This window comes from Scyliorhinus canicula, chromosome 20, assembly GCF_902713615.1.
Source record: "Scyliorhinus canicula chromosome 20, sScyCan1.1, whole genome shotgun sequence".
Taxonomy (NCBI): Eukaryota; Metazoa; Chordata; class Chondrichthyes; order Carcharhiniformes; family Scyliorhinidae; genus Scyliorhinus; species Scyliorhinus canicula.
Window position 1 is genome coordinate 55005986 of NC_052165.1, and position 19078 is coordinate 55025063.

General features: G+C 49.4%; 1 protein-coding gene across 9 annotated transcripts in view; it reads right to left on the reverse strand.

Moving 5' to 3' along the window:
- erc1b (ELKS/RAB6-interacting/CAST family member 1b) overlaps positions 1-19078 on the reverse strand; it is a 1169759-nt gene that overhangs the window by 808370 nt on the left and 342311 nt on the right. The gene's annotated exons all lie outside the window — the stretch shown is intronic.

The following is a 19078-nucleotide window of genomic DNA, read 5'->3' on the forward strand; positions in this document are numbered from 1 at the left end:
CCACACTTCGGAAAATCGGACCACAAGACGGTGCTCTTTCTCCCGGCATACAAGCAGAATCTGAAGCGGGGGAATCCGGTTAAGAAGGTCGCGCAGTGCTAATCCGAAGAAACCGAAGAGCTTCTACATGACTGCTTTGAGTCAGTGGACTGGTCTATATTTAAGAACTCGGAGACTAACCTAAACGAGCATGCCACCACCGTCACAAAATTGATCTGCAAATATGTAGACTGCATGCCAAAGAAAGCAGTACATACGTTCCCCAACCAGAAACCATGATTTAATCGGTAAATTGATGCCCTACTGAAGGCCAGGTCTGAGACGTTCAAGTCAGGCGATCCTGACCTATACAAGAAATCCAGGTATGACCTCCGCAAAGTCATCAGGGATGCCAAGAGACAATATCAAACAAAGCCTAGAGTCGCAGACTAGCGTTACAGATCTCTCGTCGGTTGTGACACTTAAACAACCTAGCGAGCTACAAGCGAAGCCAAGCAGAATCTCCTACAGCAGCGCACCCCTCCCTGATGAATTCAATGCATTCTGTGCTCGGTTCGAGCAGGAAACCATCAGACCATTGTCGACTGCCCCAGAAGCCCCATATACATCCACCATTACTACTTCCGAAGTCAGATCGGCCTTCTTGAAAGTGAACTCTTGGAAGGCGCTGGACCCGGACGGGATCCCTGGTCGTGCACTCAGATTCTGGCAAATATGTTCGCAGACATCTTCAACCTCTCCCTTCTCCATTCTGAGGTCCCCACCTGTTTCAAGAAGACCACCATCATACCAGGGCCAAAGAATAACCAGTGCCTCAATGACTATCATCCGATGGCCCTGTCACGATCGTCATGAAGTGCTTCAAGAGAAGCAGGAAGCTGGAGGGGATGTCGGTGGTGTTCGTGAATATTTACGCACCAAACTGGGACGATGCAGAGTTAATGAGACGGGTGTTAGGGAAGATCCCATAAGCATAAGCTGAACATGGGGGGGAACTTTAATATGGTCATTGATCCAAGGTTGGACGGGTCGAGGTCAAAACAGAGAGGGTGCCAACAGTGGCGAAGGAACTAAAGGGGTTCATGGATCAGATGGGGTGGGGGCAGACCCCTGGAGGTTCGGACAGCCGAGAGCAAAGGCGTTTTCTTTCTTTTTCCATGTGCACAAAGTATACTCCCGGATCTATTTTTTTATCTTGTACAGGGCTTTACAGGCGGGGGTGGTTGATACCGAGTATTCAGCGATTGCTGTGTCGGACCATGCCCCACATTGGACGTAGGACTGTTAGCGGGCGAGGGGGTGTGAGGGAGTCCATCCAGAACTATCTGGAAATAAATGACACGGGGGAAGTTTCGGCAGCAACGGTTTGGGAAGTGCTGAAGTCAGTGGTTAGGGGAGAGCTAATATCGATACGGGTCCATAGGGAGAAGGTGGAGCGAGCAAAGGTAGATAGGTTGGTTGGGGAAATACTCCAAGTAGACAGGAGATATTCGGAGGCCCCAGAGGCAGGGTTATTGAAGGAGCCCCGCAAGGCTGTGTACTTAGACCCCTACTATACTCCCTATACACACACACGACTGCATGGCAAAATTTGGCTCCAACTCCATCTTCAAGTTTGCTCTTACACGACTGCAATGGGTCGGATCACGAACAACGATGAGTCAGAATCAGGAAGGAGATCGAGAACCTAGTGGAGTGGTGTAACAATAACAATCTCTCCCTCAATGTCAGCAAAACTAAAGAGCTTGTCATTGACTTCAGGAAGAAAAACACTGTCAGCATCAACGGGGCTGAGGTGAAGATGGTTGATAGCTTAAAATTCCTAGGTGTGCACATCACCAAAAATCTGTCCTGATCCACCCATGTCGACGCTACGACCAAGAAAGCACAACAGCCCTATACTTCCTCAGGAAACTAAGGAACTCAGCATGTCCACATTGACTCTTATCAACTTTTACAGGTGCACCAGAGAAAGCATCCTATCTGGTTGCATCACAGCCTGGTATGGCAACTGCTCGGCCCAAGACCGGAGGAAAATACAGAGAGTCATGAACATTGCCCAGTCCATCACACGGACCCGCCTCCTATCCATTAACTCTGTCTATACCGCCTGCTGCCTTGGGAAAACGGGCAGCATAATCAAAGACCCCTCCCACCCGGCTTACTCACTCTTTCAACTTTCCATCGGGCAAGAGATACAAAAGTCTGAGAACACATTCAAAAACAGCATCTTCCCCACCCGATGCCTGTTCTATGTATTTAAATTATTTATTTTATGTTTGCCCTATTATGTATTTTCTTTTCATGTACGGAATGATCTGTTTGAGCTGCACGCGAACCATACTATTCCCTGTACCTCGGTACATGTGACAATAAACCAATCCATCCATCCATGTTCATTACTCAAAGCTCCAATTCAGTTTTCAACACAAATAGTTAAGTTGATGCTCAAAAGCAGAGTGGTATCAAAATTCATGGGCTGGATTCTTCGCACCTCGATGGTGAAATCGCGTTCGGTGACAGGGCGGAGAATCCAGTTTCCTGCATGAAATCGGAATCGCGCCGGTCCGGTGATTCTCCGACCCCAATAAGCAGCGTACGAGGGGAGAAAACCACGCAGAGTATCCACCACCTGAAGACATTGCCAGAGGCCCGCTCCGATATTCTCCACCCCCGACCGGCCGAATTCCCGACGGCGTGGATCTAATCTGGTCCTGGCATTCGGGTACTCGCGAGGCAACTGCGGCCGATTGGGGGCACTGTTTCCGCGGTCCAGATCCGCATTGTGAGTCCGCCATGGAGCACGGCGCGGCCACTGGAGGCCGCCGCTGTGTGCATGCACGGTCTCTGACCCGGAAGTGCGGGGGGCAGTATTGGCAGCTGGAGCTGCGAGCTCCGCAATAGCTGCCTGCTAAGCCCCCTGAAAGGCTGTGTATCTGTGGCCTTTCGATGCCAGTTTTTCTGACGTAAAAGACCACAGTTTTCACAACGGTGTGGGGACATAGTCCCTGAAACGGAGAATCCAGCCCCATATCTCCCATAAACACCTGACAGCCACGATGCGATGCCAGAGCTCAGATGCATAGCACCCATCCATTACAGCCCCAACATACAAAGGGACAGACCAGAGTTATTTTTCTACTTTACAGGAACAGTATGGTTGAGGCTGCAAAGAATGAATAAGCCATTCCAAAAGTGCTTCAGATGAACCCAAGAATCCAATCCAATCTTTTGAAATATCAAAAATGTCAATTTTCTCAGCTTCAATTAAATCCTAAACTTTTTAACAACTATAAATCGAAACACTCCTTCCCTCATATATATCAAACTGAACAACCTCTAGCATAATTAGTTTTGACAAAGACATTCAGATAGGAGGCCTCATGGTGTGGATTGTAATTTGAAGATTTAGATCACCATATAATAACAAGTTCTGAGGAAAAGATCACAGCATGTATTAAATCAGTTCATAATGTTACTTTCAAAAAGTAAAAAGCTCAGTGTCTGATTACATCCAACATTCCTGCATATTAATTCCAATAAGCAAAATTCAGTGTGTAAAGAAAAAGGAATATCAGGTTGACTTGCAGTTCTGAAGAAGTTATATTCGTTGCAAAATGTTAACTCTGTTTTTCTCTGCAGATGTTGCCAGGCCTATTGAATATTTCCAGCACTTTGTTTTTATATGAGAACGGCATCATAGTTTGCGGAGGCATTAATTCGACACACGGTAACTAAACTAAAATCCAGATTGGGGAGTGTTAAACCTGACAATTTGCCATTCTACTTTTCTATTCCTTTAACTGAAGCCTTTCACACATGCACCAACCAAATATGAATATAAATTGAGCTTACTAGGTGGTAAAATCTTGGAGCAATAATGACTGCAGTTCTGCATGTGTTAATTTGATTTTAGCTGCAGTATCATAGAGGTGTGTATGATAGGCAATTTGAAAGGAAAAGTAGACCTAGCATCCATCGCAAAATGCGCTCAACACCTGCAACGTGATGTATTGCAAGAGATATAGTTGGTTGGGAAATGGGAGAGGAACCAGTCAGCCTATTTTCTAAGTTTTCAAAGTGGTGCATGAAGGAACAAAGATTTATGAAACAAAAAATGTAAAAATATTTTGTTGAATAAAATCAAAATTTTCACTGCCATCTCCTGCTTGAGTATTGTTGCGTATTGAGTATGCACGCCAAGAGTATTGTTCTTTTACACTACAAATAGGCATCAGCTACAAAGAATAATCTTTCTCTTAAGGACTCCAACAGAGCTTTAAAAGTGGCATATATTTTATCTAAATAGATAAGAACTGGGCAGGCTCTGCTGGAGTTACATAATGATGATGTGGGTAGGGGGAGTGTGGAAAGAGTGCAATCCATATGGCATACGGCTGAAAGCCTGCATGAGCGACCACATTTAATACCATGATGCTTTTTCATCATACATGACTGTCCTCAGTCATGGAGATACTGGGCAGTATTGCAAGTAGGTTAAGTTTCATCATTATTATCCACACACAAAAGATGTATTCATAAAAGATGCCATTATTCAAATTGTCTTTCCATATATCTTTTTCTCACCAAGTGTAAAGACTTCCCTGGGCAAGTCCATACCTTTTATGAGCTGAAATATGGTATTATACAGAAAATAATCTATGATATAGCAATCTCGGGTCAATGTGAACAAGAAGCACCAAATGCTGCTGATAAGTTCATTAAATGCTTTGTACACTCCAGCTCTCTGGACAAATAACACAGAGACACTGTGGTCTCAATATTCCTTTTCATAATGCCCAAGAATGTTTAGTTTCCAGGTGCTATAGAAGGAAAAGGTTCATAACATTGCATCACAGTCTTCTTTATGTTATTTGAATCTTCTAGGGCATCTCCAAAGAGGCAGACCTAGCCCCAGGTGCTGCTTTTCAGGAATGCACAAAGAAGCTAATCTGAAATCCTGCACCTGAGCCCCCTCAAGTCAAAGGGCCTGAAGCAACAGGTAGCAAGGCAAGGCAAAGGATACCCAAGAAATGTTAGTCCACACTTCTTTAATACATTTTCTCCAATTTTAGAAACTGGCTCTCTTCTGGATCCTACTTTTCAGCCTCTGTGGATCTCCCTTCAAAATCTAATTTTCTTCATCAAAATCATATATGTTACATAAACCTTCACAGGAATTCCCAGTGTCAGCACTTCAGAGCAATCTAAATGGCAGCTGTAAATAAAGAGTGCTGCAGAAAACTCAGTTAAGAGTCATGGAATGGAAAACTTTGGAACGTAGCAACAGGACTGGACTGTTCAGTCCCTTGAACTTGCTGCATCATTCCTGTGTCTCAGCTCCATTTACCTGTTTTTAGTCCAACCGACCAAATGACTGACCAATAGCTCAAGCGAGGCAATGGCGTAGTAGTATTGTCACTGGACTAGTATCCATAGAACAAGGGTAATGCTCTGGGGACAGGGGTTCGAATCCCAGCTTTGCATAAATTTGGATTCAATTTTTTAAAATCTAATGGTGACCATGAAACCATTTTCGATTGTTGTAAAAATCCCATCTGGTTCATTAATGTCCTTCAGGGAAGGAAATCTGCCATATTTACCTGGTCTGGTCTATGTGTCAAACTCACAGTAATGTGGTTGGCTCTTAAAATGCCCACAGAAATAGCCAGGCAAGCCGCTCAGATCAAAAGCAATTAAGGATTGGCAACAAAAGCAGTCCCAGCCACTGACGTCCACATCCAATAAACAAATTTTAAAAATTGATTTAAAATGGTCTTGAAAATTTTAATAGCTATGCAGAGCTATGACCACATGATCATCCAAGCTCGTAAGGGGGCCAATCGGGTCCATGCCAGTTCTCAGTAAAGCAATCCAGTCAGCTCCATTCCCTCACCCTATACAAATTCCCTCAAGCCAATTTCCTTTTGAAACCATTGATCATCTCTGCTTTCAATACCCTCATTAACAGCAATTTCCAGGTCATTAACTCACTCCTGCCTTTCTTGTCAAAACCATAAATGTGTGCCCCCTAAACATTGTACCATTACTAAATTGGGAGCACCTTTTTTTTCTCTCCCTTATCTAAACCTGACATAATCTTGTACAATATTCTGCCTTCAACCACCTCTGCTCCAAGGACAACAAATTCAGCTTCTCCAATCTAACATGGTCACGAAATACCTTCATCTCTGACACCATTGTAGCCAATTCCCCTTCCCCAAGCGTGACAAGCAAAACTGGAAGCAATACTTTAGTTGCCGCCTAATAGTAAAGGCGGGGGAGGGGGGCGGTGCATAGGTTGCGGGGCCTGCTAAATGGATGTATATGGATCATTAAAACCATTTGCATTCATTTGCATCCTCCCGCTGGCGCGGGGTCGTGGTTCTCGATTCCGCCACCAGCGGGGATCAGTGCATCGCGTTTGGATCGGCGCCCACCGACACCTGGCGCCGATCCCAATTTTGTGATTCTCCACCACATCATGGAACCCGATACCACCGTCGGTCGACAGAGAATCCAGCCCTGGTTTTATCATAAGCTTAGTGGTGTTAAATGCTTGTTGCAAATTCCTGACCTTTAAATCAATGTCACTTTCTGCTTAGTTGTTATAACAGCTTACATTTACATTTGGTTTTATTGCTTCATCTGGTGACATCTAATATGCTGTTTACAGAAGTAAGTTCATACCTAAGTATGTGTGACATTTGCAGCAATCTGTCATCAATCTCTCTGTCAATTTAACATCAAACTTTTTACTGGTATTTTCCTTATCTTTCAGGAGCTGCTCTATGCTAAAAGAACTTTAAGATCAACTTTCAAAGCACTGTTGTCATGTTAGTATAGCTTTATATCATTCTTTCTAGATCTATTACTACATCATTATGTTATGCCTGCATTTCTATTAAAACTGCATCAGCAATGGCATGTTAAATGATTGAAAACTATAATGAAAACAAGTAACAAACTTTTCATTTTTGGTACAAAAAAGACTTGTATTGCTGGGATTGAAATTGGCAACTGTGGAAAAACAGGGTTAATAGTGGCCTGGCCTGGGATACCGAATGATACAGTAAAATTGTACAAGTTTTATTTACACTATCCTGGGAATTGAAATGGTCTTAAATTTAAACTCAACTTTCTTTTTCTATTAAATTTGTAGTCCCCTGCAGCAACAACCTATAAAACTAATGGTAATGACAGCAATGTGGTCAGAAACTAGAGCTTAATGCTTCAAGGTTTCCATTATTTAAAAACCCTTTTAAATGGCACACCCCTCACCATTCATGCACATTGCCACCCCAACCTCCCTTTCCTCTCCAAAGTCCTTCCATGTGTAGTCACCTGCCCAAAATGGCTATATTTCCCATAACTGCATACCTGAATCCCTCCAGTCAGTAATCCGCCTCTGCCACAACACTAAAATGCTCAAAGTCACAAGTGACATCCAATGTGACTGTGGCAAATGTAAACGATCCCTCCTGGTCCTTCTCGACCAGTCTTCAGCCTGTGGTACAGTGAAACGCACCAGAATGTTTTCTACATCACTTCATGCCGTCCAGTTGAATGGGACTGCAATCACCTGGTTCACTTCTCATCTATTTAATCATAACGAGAGAATGACCTGCAGTCGCTTCTCTTTCCACTTTGACATTGTTGCCTCTGGTGTACTCCAAGGATCTATCCTTGGCCACATCCTATTCCTCATCAACATACTGCCCCTCAGCAACATCGGTTCCCAGATGTGCTATGAGAAAATCCAGCTGTATTGTACCTCATCCATCACTACCTCTTTTGATTCCTCCAGTGTCAGTAAGGTACTTACCCAACATCTAGTACTGGATGAGCAGAAATATCCTCCAATTAAATGTTGGGAAGACCAAAACCATTGCCTTAGGCACCCACTACAAACTCAGTTTTGCAGCTGTTGCCTCCATTCTTCTATCCACTGATTGAACCTGAACAAGACTTTGTTGTCATATCTGATCCAGAGACAGACTTCTTTTCCACTTGCGTAACTATTCCTTACTCTGCCCCGCCTCAGTTCAGTTACAGCTCAAACCCTCCTCCATGCCTTTTTGACATCTTCAGAAAGTCGTGAAAACCTCCCAGTCTCCCATCCATTGATTCTATCTACACCTCCCGCTGCCACGGAAAACGGGCAGCATAATCAAAGACCACTCCCACCCGGCTTACTCACTCTTCCAACTTCTTTCATCGGGCAGGAGGTACAAAGGTCTGAGAACACGCATGAACAGATCCAAAAACAGCTTCTTCCCACTGTTACCCAGACTCCTAAACAACCCTCCTATGGACTGACTTGATTAATACTACATTCCTGTATGCTACACCCAATGTATTTACATTGTGTACCTTGTGTTGCCCTATTACATCTTTTCTTTTCATGTACTCAATGATCTACTTGAGCTGCATGCAGAAAAATACTTTTCTTTTTTTTTAGAAAATATTTTATTGAAGCATTTGTAATTTTCACAATTTAACATGTTGACATTTCTAAAACAACTGCGCGGGTCGATGCACAAAATACCCCCTAAAAGAACAACAAACAATAAACCACGTCCCCTACTTCTCCCGCCCTGTCCCCAGTTACCCGTATACTAAGGTCCCTGTCCCTATTTAACATTACCCTGCCTCCTGTTTTCCTCCCCCACACATTTTCCCCTTCCCCTTACTGCTGAAGTTCAATTTTTTAAAAAGAAATCGATCAATGGCTGCCAACTCCGGGTGAATCCCTGTATTGATCCTCTCAGAGCGAACTTGATTTTCTCCAGACTGAGAAACCCTACCACATCACTGACCCACACCCCTGACTTTGGGGGCTCTGGGTCCCTCCATTCAACAAGATCTGTCTCCGGGCCACCAGGGAGGAGAAGGCCTGGATATCGGCCTCCCTCACCCCCCTTTGCCCCAGAGCCTCGACACCCTCAATATTGCCAATTCTGGACTCGGAGTTACGCTACCTTCCAGGACTTCTGGCATAACATCCGCAAATCCCTGCCAGAATTCCCTCAGTTTCGGACATGCCCAAAACAAATGAACATGGTTGGCCGGGCTACCCCCCACCGTCCACATCTGTTCTCCACCTCCTCGAAGAACCTACTCATCTGGGCTACCGTTATGTGGGCCCTGTGGACTACCGTGAACTGAATTAAGCTGAGTCTAGCACAGGAGGATGATGCATTTACCCTTTTCAAGGCTTTTTCCCACAGTTCAGTTTCCAGCTCCCCTCCTAACTCCTCTTCCCACTTCAGCTCTCTGATAGGGGCCCCTTCCCACTCTAACAATTCCCTGCATATGTCCGAAACCTTCCCACCTCTAAACCCTGTTTTTGACAGCACTTTATCCTTTAGTCCCCTCAGGGGGAGGAGTGGAAAGCTTGGGACCTGCCTCCGTACAAAGTCCCACACTTGAAAGTACTGAAACCCGTTCCCACCCGGCAAATCAAACTCCTCTTCTAATGGCTCCAAGGTCAGAAAGCCCTCCTGGATGAATAGATCGCCAAATCTCTCAATCCCTGTGATGTACCATCAATTGAACGCGAGACGAGTTGCTGGACAAAAGTATGGCTTTAATCTGCTAGATGTTAGCCCTGCGGTCGATTACAGAAGAAGGACGACCGCCGGGAGTACTGGGTATTTATACCCCGCCCTGGAGGCGGGGTTAACTCAGCCTCTCGACCAATCGGGGAGCCATCACATGACTGGTCTCAACCAACCGGTCGAGTGGCACATGACCTGCACCAATGGCAGGCAGCTATGCTAATCATACGACCACACCCTGCCCGCTGCCATACCTTAAAGCCCCCATCCAGGCCCCCCCCCCCCCCCCAGGACAAACCGGCGATTGTCACAGATCGGTGACCCCACTGACCCCCCCCTCCCGTCTCATATGCTGCCTCCATTGCCCCCACACCCATAGGGCTGCCACCACAACCGGACTTGTAGAGTACCGAGCCGGTGAGAACGGCAGGACATGGTCAGTAAAGCCTTCAAACACGTACCTTTGTAGGATGCTGCCTCCATCCGCTCCTAAAAAGAAAAACCCTCCGCCACAACCCACTTCCTGACCATCGATATGTTGGCAGACCAGTAATAGTAATAAAGCTCGGGAGTAATAGTTAATAAAGCTTCTCCGCGGGTCCGTTCCAGGAGTGCCGTCCATACTCTCGGGGTTTTACCCGCCCATATAAACCTCGATATCGCCGAATTCATACGTCTGAAAAAAGCCTTTGGGATGAAAATCGGGAGACATTGAAAAAAGAAAAGAAGTCTCGGAAGGACCGTCATCTTCACTGTCTGAACCCACCCTGCCAGCGTCAGTGGGAGCATGACCCATCTGTGGGAATCCCATCTCATTTGATCCACTGCTTTGCCCAAATTGAACTTGTGAGGTTGCCCCCAATCATTGGCCACTTGAATCCCCAGATACCTAAAACTCCTCCCAACTACTTTACAAGGTAGCTCCTTCAGTCTCCTTTCCTGCCCCCATGCCTGGATCACGAACATCTCACTCTTTCTCATATTTAACTGAAAATCACCCAAATTCTCCTAATACCTCCATGATTCCGGTCATCCCCCCACTGGGTCAGTGACATAAAACAGCAAATCGTCCGCAAAGAGAGAGACCCTGTGTTCCACCCCCCCCCCCACCCCCCCACCCCCCCACCCCCCCCCCCCCACCCCCCCCCCCCCCACCCACCCCCCCCCCCCCCCCCCACCCCCCCCCCCCCCCCCCCCCCCCCCCCCCACCCCCCCCCCCCCCCACTATACACCACCAGGCATTCGCTGCTCTCAGGGCCATTGCTAAGGGTTTTATGGCCAGGGCAAACAGTAATGGGACGAGTGAGCATCCCTGCCTTGTCCCCTGACATAGACTAAAGTATATCGACCGAACTCCGTTAGTTTTACGTTTGCCACCGGGGCCCGGTGCAATAACCGGACCCACTCCACAAATCCTTGTCCAAACCCAAACCTGCTTAAAATATCCCATAGATACTTCCACTCCACCTGGTCGAAAGCCTTCTCCGTGTCCATGCAGACTACCACCTCAGCCTCCCGTCCCTCCGCTGGCATCATAATTACATTAAGAAGCCGTCTAATGTCGAATGTCAGGTGCCTGCCCTTTACAAATCCCGTCTAATCCTCCTCAATTATCTCCGGGACACAATCCTCTACTCGAGTGGCCAGGATCTTTGCCAATAATTTGGTATCTACATTCAAGAGGGAAATTGGCCTGTACGATCGACAGCTCTCTGGATCCTTGTCTTGCTTCAGGTTGAGATAAATTGATGCCTTGGACTCGTTACAGGTGGACAGGAGATATTCGAAGTCTCCAAACGAGGAGCTCCAGAGGGAGCGTCAGAGACTTCAAGTGGAGTTTGGGCTCCTTTCCACACATAAGGCGGAGGGTCCTTGGACTCGTTAAAAGCCTTAACCAGGAGTGGCCCCAGTAACCCAGAGAACTTCTTATAAATTCCACTGAGAATCCGTCAGGTCCTGGGACTTTACCCGATTGCAAAGTCCCCAGGCCATCTATCACTTCCTCAAGCCCAATCGGGCCCCCCCAGGGCCTCCACCATCTCCTCATTTACCTTCGGGAACTCTAGCCTCCCCAGGAATTGATTCTGGCCCTCCTCCTCAACACGCGGGGTTCCGACACATATAGCTAGCTATAAAATTCCAAGAACACTTCATTCACTGCCCCCGGGTTCGTCACCATCTTCCCCCTCATATCCTTTATTTTCCCTCTTTCTCTCGCCACCTCCCGTTTCCTCAGCTAATGCGCCAACATCCTGCTAGCTTTCTCCCCATGTTCATATATTGCCCCTTTTACCCTCCTCAGCTGACCCTCCGCCTTATGTGTGGAAAGGAGCCCAAACTCTACTTGAAGTCTCTGACGCTCCTTCAGGAGCTCCTCGTTTGGAGACTTCGAATATCTCCTGTCCACCTGTAAGATTTCTGCTACCAACCTGTCCAGTTCCAACTGCTTAGTGTCATCCCTATGGGCTCGAAATACATTCCCCTCTAATAACCGCTTTCAGTGCCTCCCAGACCACCCCAGCTGCAATCCCTCCCGTGTCGTTGATCTTTTTCTATCTCCGAATGGTGCCTCTCACTCGCTCACAGATCCCCTCATCCGCTAACAGCCCTGTATCTAGTCTCCACTATGGGCGCTGAGGCATTCCCGTGTCTGCCCGTAAGTCTATCCACTGTGGTGCGTGATCTGAAATCAGAATTGCTGAGTAATCAGTGTCCCCAACCTCTGCTAACAGTGTTTTATCTAGGATGAAGAAATCTATCCTGGAGTATGCCTTATGTACATGGGAGTAGAATGAATATTCCCTGCTCCTTGGTCTCTCAAAACTCCACGGATCTACCCCTCCCATGCGCTCCATGAACCCCCGCAGTTCCTTTGCCATTGCTGATAGTTTCCCCGACCTAGCACTCGACCGGTGCAATCTCGGGTCCAGGACCGTATTAAAGTCACCACCCATGATCAGCCAGTATGAGTCAAGGTTCGGGGTCATTCCCAACACCTTCCTGACAAACGCGACATCATCCCAGTTTGGGGCATATATATTCACCAGCACCACTAACATTCTCTCTAGCTTCCCGCTAACCATAACAAATCTGCCTCCCGGGTCTGCTTCTATCCTCCCCACCTCGAATATCACCCTTTTATTAATCAGGATAACCACCCCCTCTTGTTTTAAAGTCCAGTCCTGAATGAAACACTTGCCCGACCCATCCATTCTTTAATCTAATTTGGTCTCCCAGCTACAGGTGTGTCTCCTGTAACATGGTCATGTCTGCTTTTAACTGTCTCAGGTGTGCGAACACACGGGCTCTCTTAACCAGTCCACGAACATTCCACATAACCAGTCTGGTCGGGGGGGGGGGGGGGGGGGGGGCTTGCCCGCCTCCCCTGTCAATCAGCCATGACTTTTCCGAGGCTAGCTCCGAGCCAGTGTTCCACACCTCACATGATCCGCCCCTTGGCGGCGACCGCCATCTGATCTCCATCTCCAGTCTCCTCGCTGTCCCTTACCAGTCAGCGGTACTCTCTCTCCCACTCTCCCACCGCCCCCCTTCGTCTTTCCTCAGCTCTCCACTCACTTTGCTCCCATGAACTAGCTATGCAGCTAGCCCATCAGCTCCCACCCTCTGGCATCAAAGAAACTGCCATCTGCCAGATTCCAACCCCTCTAGACATAGCACAAGCACTCAATACAGTAACAACAATCCCCAAAAGCAAACACACCATCCCCCATCGCGCAGGCAACAGGACCCCACCCCTCCCACTTTAACCGATTCTTATCAGTCCCATCACCGTCAAACAAAATCAAACACAATAGAAGAAGCTTTGAGCAGCTTAACCAAAATTATGCATGCAAGAATCAACCATCTTTCTTACAGAAAACAAAAACCCTCGTCGCAACTTAAAAAGTTTTTTTCCTTTGTAGCCCAGTGGATAAAGCAATAAATCAAAATAAAATTACACAAGAAAGAAAAAAAATGTCTTCCCGAACATCGCGACTTGATTAGAAAGTCTGAAATTGAAAACAAGAGAAAACAAAACATAGAACTATTTTTCTTTCCCCGCCACTTTATCCCTTCCCCAAACTCAGTCCAATTTAAAAGTCCTTAAGCCAGCTTATTGTCCTTCATAAAAGTAGCCACCTCTTCCGGAGAGTTGAAGTACAACTCCCGGTTCTCGTAGATCACCCACAGATGAGCCAGATATAGCAGTCCAAAGTCAATGTCTTTCACAAACAGTGCCGCCTTAACTTTGTTGAAACTTGCACTCCTCTTTGCGAGTTCTGGTCCCCAATCTTGGTACACCTGGATCTCTGATTCTTCCCACATGTACTGTTTCGTCTGCCTGGCCCACTTCATGATACACACCTTATTGAGGAATCCATGTAGCCTCACCACCATGGCCCTCGGGGGCTCACGACCCTGGAGCTTACGTACGAGCACCCTATGTGCCCGGTCCACCTCCAGCGGCTTGTCAAACACATTGACCCCGACCATCTCCTGCAATATCTTCCCCACATATGTACCTACATCTGATCCCTCCTTTCCCTCTGGCAGCCTGACGATTCGGTTATTTTGCCTGCGAGACCGGTTCTCCAAGTCTTCTACCTTATCCAGCAGTCGCTTCCAGCTGTCCATTGCAGTGGACTCCTCCTCTCGTTCAGTCGCATGCTCCTGCAACTTTTAAATCTCCTGTCCCTAGGTCGCCATTTTCTCCTCCGCGCGGTCAACCACCTCCTTAATCAAGGCTATCGCCTGGGTCATGTCTTCTGCACACTCCTTACGATGCCGGGCGAACTTCTCATCCAGGTACTTGACCCATTGCTCCATCGACCAGTGAGCTGGCGTTGGCACGCCTTGTCTCGTTACCATTGTGCTTGATGGCCTCTGAGCCTTGCTTTCATTCATCTTTTGGTCTCTTCTTTTTTAAAAGGAGGGTCACCTCCTTTTCTCTCCCTTCGATCAACTTATGTTGAGAAATTTCCTGAAAAAATCCGGCTTAAAAACCATTTAAAAAACCACTAAGGGCGAGAGCTGCTGAATGTGCGACCTTTCCCTCCATTGTCGCCACTGATGGTCAGAAAAATACTTTTCACAATAGCTCGATATACGTGACAATAAACAAATCCAATCCAATCTAGACTTGATTATTCAAATACACTCCTGACCAACCTTCCACCATATACACTCTGAAGACTTGAGGTCATCCTAAACTCTGCTGTACATGTCCTTACTTGCACCAAGTCCAGTTTCTCCCATTACCAATGCTCGCTGACCTGGTTTAGCACATTGGGTTAAATCGCTGGCTTTTAAAGCAGACCAAGGCAGGCCAGCAGCATGGTTCAATTCCCGTACCAGCCTCCCCGAACAGGTGCCAGAATGTGGCGACTAGGGGCTTTTCACAGTAACTTCATTGAAGCCTACTTGTGACAATAAGCGATTTTCGAACTTCCGATTGTGGCTATGCGGAGCTAAGCCGCACGTTCGGCAGCTCCCGCTACTTAAGGACTTTTGGGCCGATATGAGGGCCCCAAACGGCGCTGTTTCGACGAATCCCAGTGGGGGAAGATGTTTAGAGGAGCATTCCCCATAATTTATGGTGCTCACCCGGAGTGGGGCAAAGGAAAAAGCTGCAGCAGCTCCCCAAGAAAAGTGGGAGAAGGACAAAATGGCGGCCGGCGGAACACCCGAGGACTCGTGGAAGTGGGCGCAGGAGCAGCAGGCCTCTCTTCTGCGCTGTTTTGCGGAGCTGAAGGCTGAGCTGCTGGACTCCCTGACTGCGACTACCAACAAGATGATTGGGACCCAGGCGGCCCAGGAGGCGTCCATTCGAGAGTTGCAGCAGCAGGCCGCTGAGAGGGAGGAGGAGGCCGTGGTCCTCGTGGGGAAAGTGGAGTTGCACGAGGCACTTCACAAAAAGTGGCAAGACCGCTTGTAGGAGCTGGACGTTCGCACGAGGCGAAAGAATTTGAGGATCCTGGGCCTGGAGGAGGGGCTGGAGGGGTCGGATCTCCCGGCGTATGTGACCACGATGTTGAGCTCGTTGATGGGGGCGGGGTCCTTCCATTTGCCCCTGGAGCTTGAGGGAGCTCACAGAGTGCTGGCCGGGAGGCCCAAGGCAAATGAACCCCCGCGGGCGGTGCTGGTGCGGTTCCATCGATTCAGCGACTGGGAGTGTGTGCTGCGCTGGGCCAAGAAAGAGAGGAGCAGCAAGTGGGAGAATTCGGTAGTGAGAATCTACCAGGACTGGTGTGCGGAGGTGGCTAAGCGGCGGGCTGGGTTCAACCGGACGAAGCCGGTGCTGCATGCCAAGCAGGTCAGATTTGGAATGCTGCAGCCTGCGCGCCTGTACAAGGACCGGCACCACTACTTTGAGTCCCCGGAGGAGACGTGGGCCTTTGTACAGGCGGAGAAGCTGGACTCGAACTAGGGTCTGGGGACACACTATGGCCGTTGCTGTTTTCGCTGTTGCTGTTCTTCAACTTTGACATGTGTGTTTTTTATGCTGGTTTTCTTTTTGCTCTGTTTCCGGGTGGGTCTGTCTGTTGGGTATGGGTGTGGGGTATGTGGGGAATGTTGGGGGTTTGTATTTAATATGTTCTCTTCTGTACGGGGCTGGGGGTTGGGGTGAAACTGGTTTTGGGGAGCTGCGTCAGAAGGGTGGGGTGTGGCAGTGTGAAAGCGCGGGCTTTCCTCTGGTTTCCCGCGCCGCGGGGCGGGGGGTGGAGCTGGCGGTGGGGGCGTGGCCTCTACTGGTTTTTTTTCCCGCGCTGAAGCGGTGCCAAGGAGGTGTGGCAAGAGGGGGATGACCCCATGCCGGGAGGGGATGGGTTTTGGCGGGAGCTGCCGGGGTCAGCAGAAGTCAGCTGACTCACGGAAGTACCATGGAGGGTGCGTCACGGCTAGGAGGGGTCCTAGCCTGGGGGGGGATACCGGGTTGCTGCTGGAATGGCCAGGAAGGAGCTGGTGTGGGCCGGAGGGGGGGGGGGGGGGGGGGGGGGGGGTAGTTGAGAGGCGTTATCGCCATGGGGAACGGGTCGGGTGGGGCGAGCTGGCCTGGGGTGAGCAGTCGATAAGCTATGGCTAGCCGGCGGGGGAGGGGGGCGGGTTGCCCTCTGATCCGGCTGATTACCTGGAACGTGAGGGGGCCGAATGTGCCGGTTAAGAGAACTAGGGTATTTTCTCATCTGAAGGGGTTGAAGGCGGACGTGGCTATGCTCCAGGAGACCCACTTGAAGGTGGCGGACCAGGTTCGCCTGAGGAAGGGGTGGGTGGGGCAGGTTTTTCACTCAGGATTGGACGTGAAGAACCGGGGGGTGGCGATTCTGGTGGGGAAGAGGGTGGCGTTCGAGGCGGCTGAGGTGGTGTCGGATAAGGAGGGCAGATATATTATGGTGAAGGGTAGGCTGCAGGGAGAGAAGGTGCTGCTGGTTAATGTATATGCCCCGAATTGGGATGATGCTGGCTTTATGAGGCGCTTGTTGGGCCGCATTCCGGACCTGGAGGCAGGGGGCCTGATCATGGGGGGAGACTTTAACACAGTGCTGGATCCCCCACTGGACCGGTCCAGTTCAAGGACGGGTAGGAGAACGGCGGCGGCCAAAGCACTGAGGGGATTCATGGACCAGATGGGAGGGGTGGATCCCTGGAGGTTTGGGAGACCGAGAGCGCGGGAGTATTCCTTTTTCTCTCATGTCCATAGGGTTTATTCCCGAATAGATTTTTTCGTCCTGAGCAGGGGATTGATCCCGAGGGTGCAGGATGCCGAGTATTCGGCCATAGCGATTTCAGACCTTGCTCCGCACTGGGTTGATCTGGAGATGGGGGAGGCGCGGGACCAGCGCCCGCTCTGGCGCCTGGATGTGGGGATGCTGGCTGATGAGGAGGTGTGTAGGAGGGTCCGGAGAAGCATTGAGGGGTATCTTGATACCAATGACACGGGGGAGGTCCAGGTGGGGATGGTCTGGGAGGCTCTGAAAGCAGTGATCCGGGGGGAGCTGATCTCCATCCGGGCCCATAGGGAAAGGAGGGAGAGGAGGGAGAGGGAGAGACTGGTGGGGGAGCTCCTGGATGTGGACAGGAGATACGCAGAGGCACCGGAGATGGGGTTGCTGTGGGAACGGCATAGTTTGCAGGCCAAATTTGACTTGTTGACCACCAGAAAGGCGGAGACACAGTGGAGGAGGGCGCAGGGCGCGGTATATGAGTATGGGGAGAAGGCGAGCAGGATGTTGGCGCATCAGCTCCGTAGGCGAGATGCGGCTAGGGAAATTGGTGGAGTGACGGATGGGGGTGGGAATGTAGTGCAGAAGGGGACAGAAGTAAATGGGGTCTTTAGGGACTTCTACGAGGAACTGTACCGGTCGGAACCTCCGATGGGGAGAGGGGGGATGGAGAGCTTCATGAACAGGCTATGTTTCCCAAGGGTTCAAGAGGAGCTGGTAGAGGGGCTGGGGGCGCCAATAGAGATGGAGGAGCTAGTCAGGGGGATTGGACAAATGCAGGCAGGTAAGGCCCCAGGGCCGGGCGGGTTCCTGGTGGAATTTTATAAAAAGTATGCGGATCAGGTGGGCCCCCTGTTGGTGCGAGCCTTTAATGAGGCATGGGAGGGGGGGGGGGGGGGGGGGGGGGCATTGCCCCCGACAATGTCGTGGGCACTGATCTCTCTGATCCTAAAGCGGGAAAAGGACCCCTTGCAGTGTGGATCATACAGGCCTATCTGCTCCTCAATGTTGACGCCAAGTTGCTGGCGAAGATCCTGGCCACCAGGATAGAGGATTGTGTGCCTGGGGTGATACACGAAGATCAGACAGGATTTGTCAAGGGACGGCAGCTCAACACGAATGTGCGGAGACTGCTAAATGTTATCATGATGCCGGCAGTGGAGGCGGAGATAGTGGTGGCGCTGGACGCAGAGAAAGCGTTTGATAGAGTTGAGTGGGGGTACCTGTGGGAGGTGCTGGAGCGGTTTGGATTTGGGGAGGGATTCATCAAATGGGTGAGGCTGCTCTACGCGGCTCCGATGGCGAGTGTAGTAACAAATGGAAGGAGATCGGAGTACTTTAGGGTCTACCGTGGGACCAGGCAGGGGTGCACCCTGTCCCCCTTGCTCTTTGCACTGGCGATTGAACCTCTGGCTATGGCGTTGAGGGAGTCAGGGAGATGGAGGGGTCTGGTGCGGGGTGGGGAGGAGCACCGGGTATCGCTGTATGCGGACGTCCTGCTGTTGTATGTGGCGGACCCAGAAGGGGGAATGCCGGGGGTGATGGAGCTGTTAGCGGAATTTGGGGGCTTCTCGGGCTATAAGATAAATTTAGGCAAGAGCGAGGTATTTGTAGTACACCCGGGAGATCAGGAGGAGGGAATTGGGAGGCTCCCGTTTAAGAGGGCAGTGAACAGTTTCAGATACCTGGGGGTGCAGGTGGCCAGGAGTTGGGGGACTCTCCATAAGCTTAATTTTACCAGGCTGGTGGAGCAGATGGAGGAGGAATTTAAAAGGTGGGACATGGTGCCGCTATCGC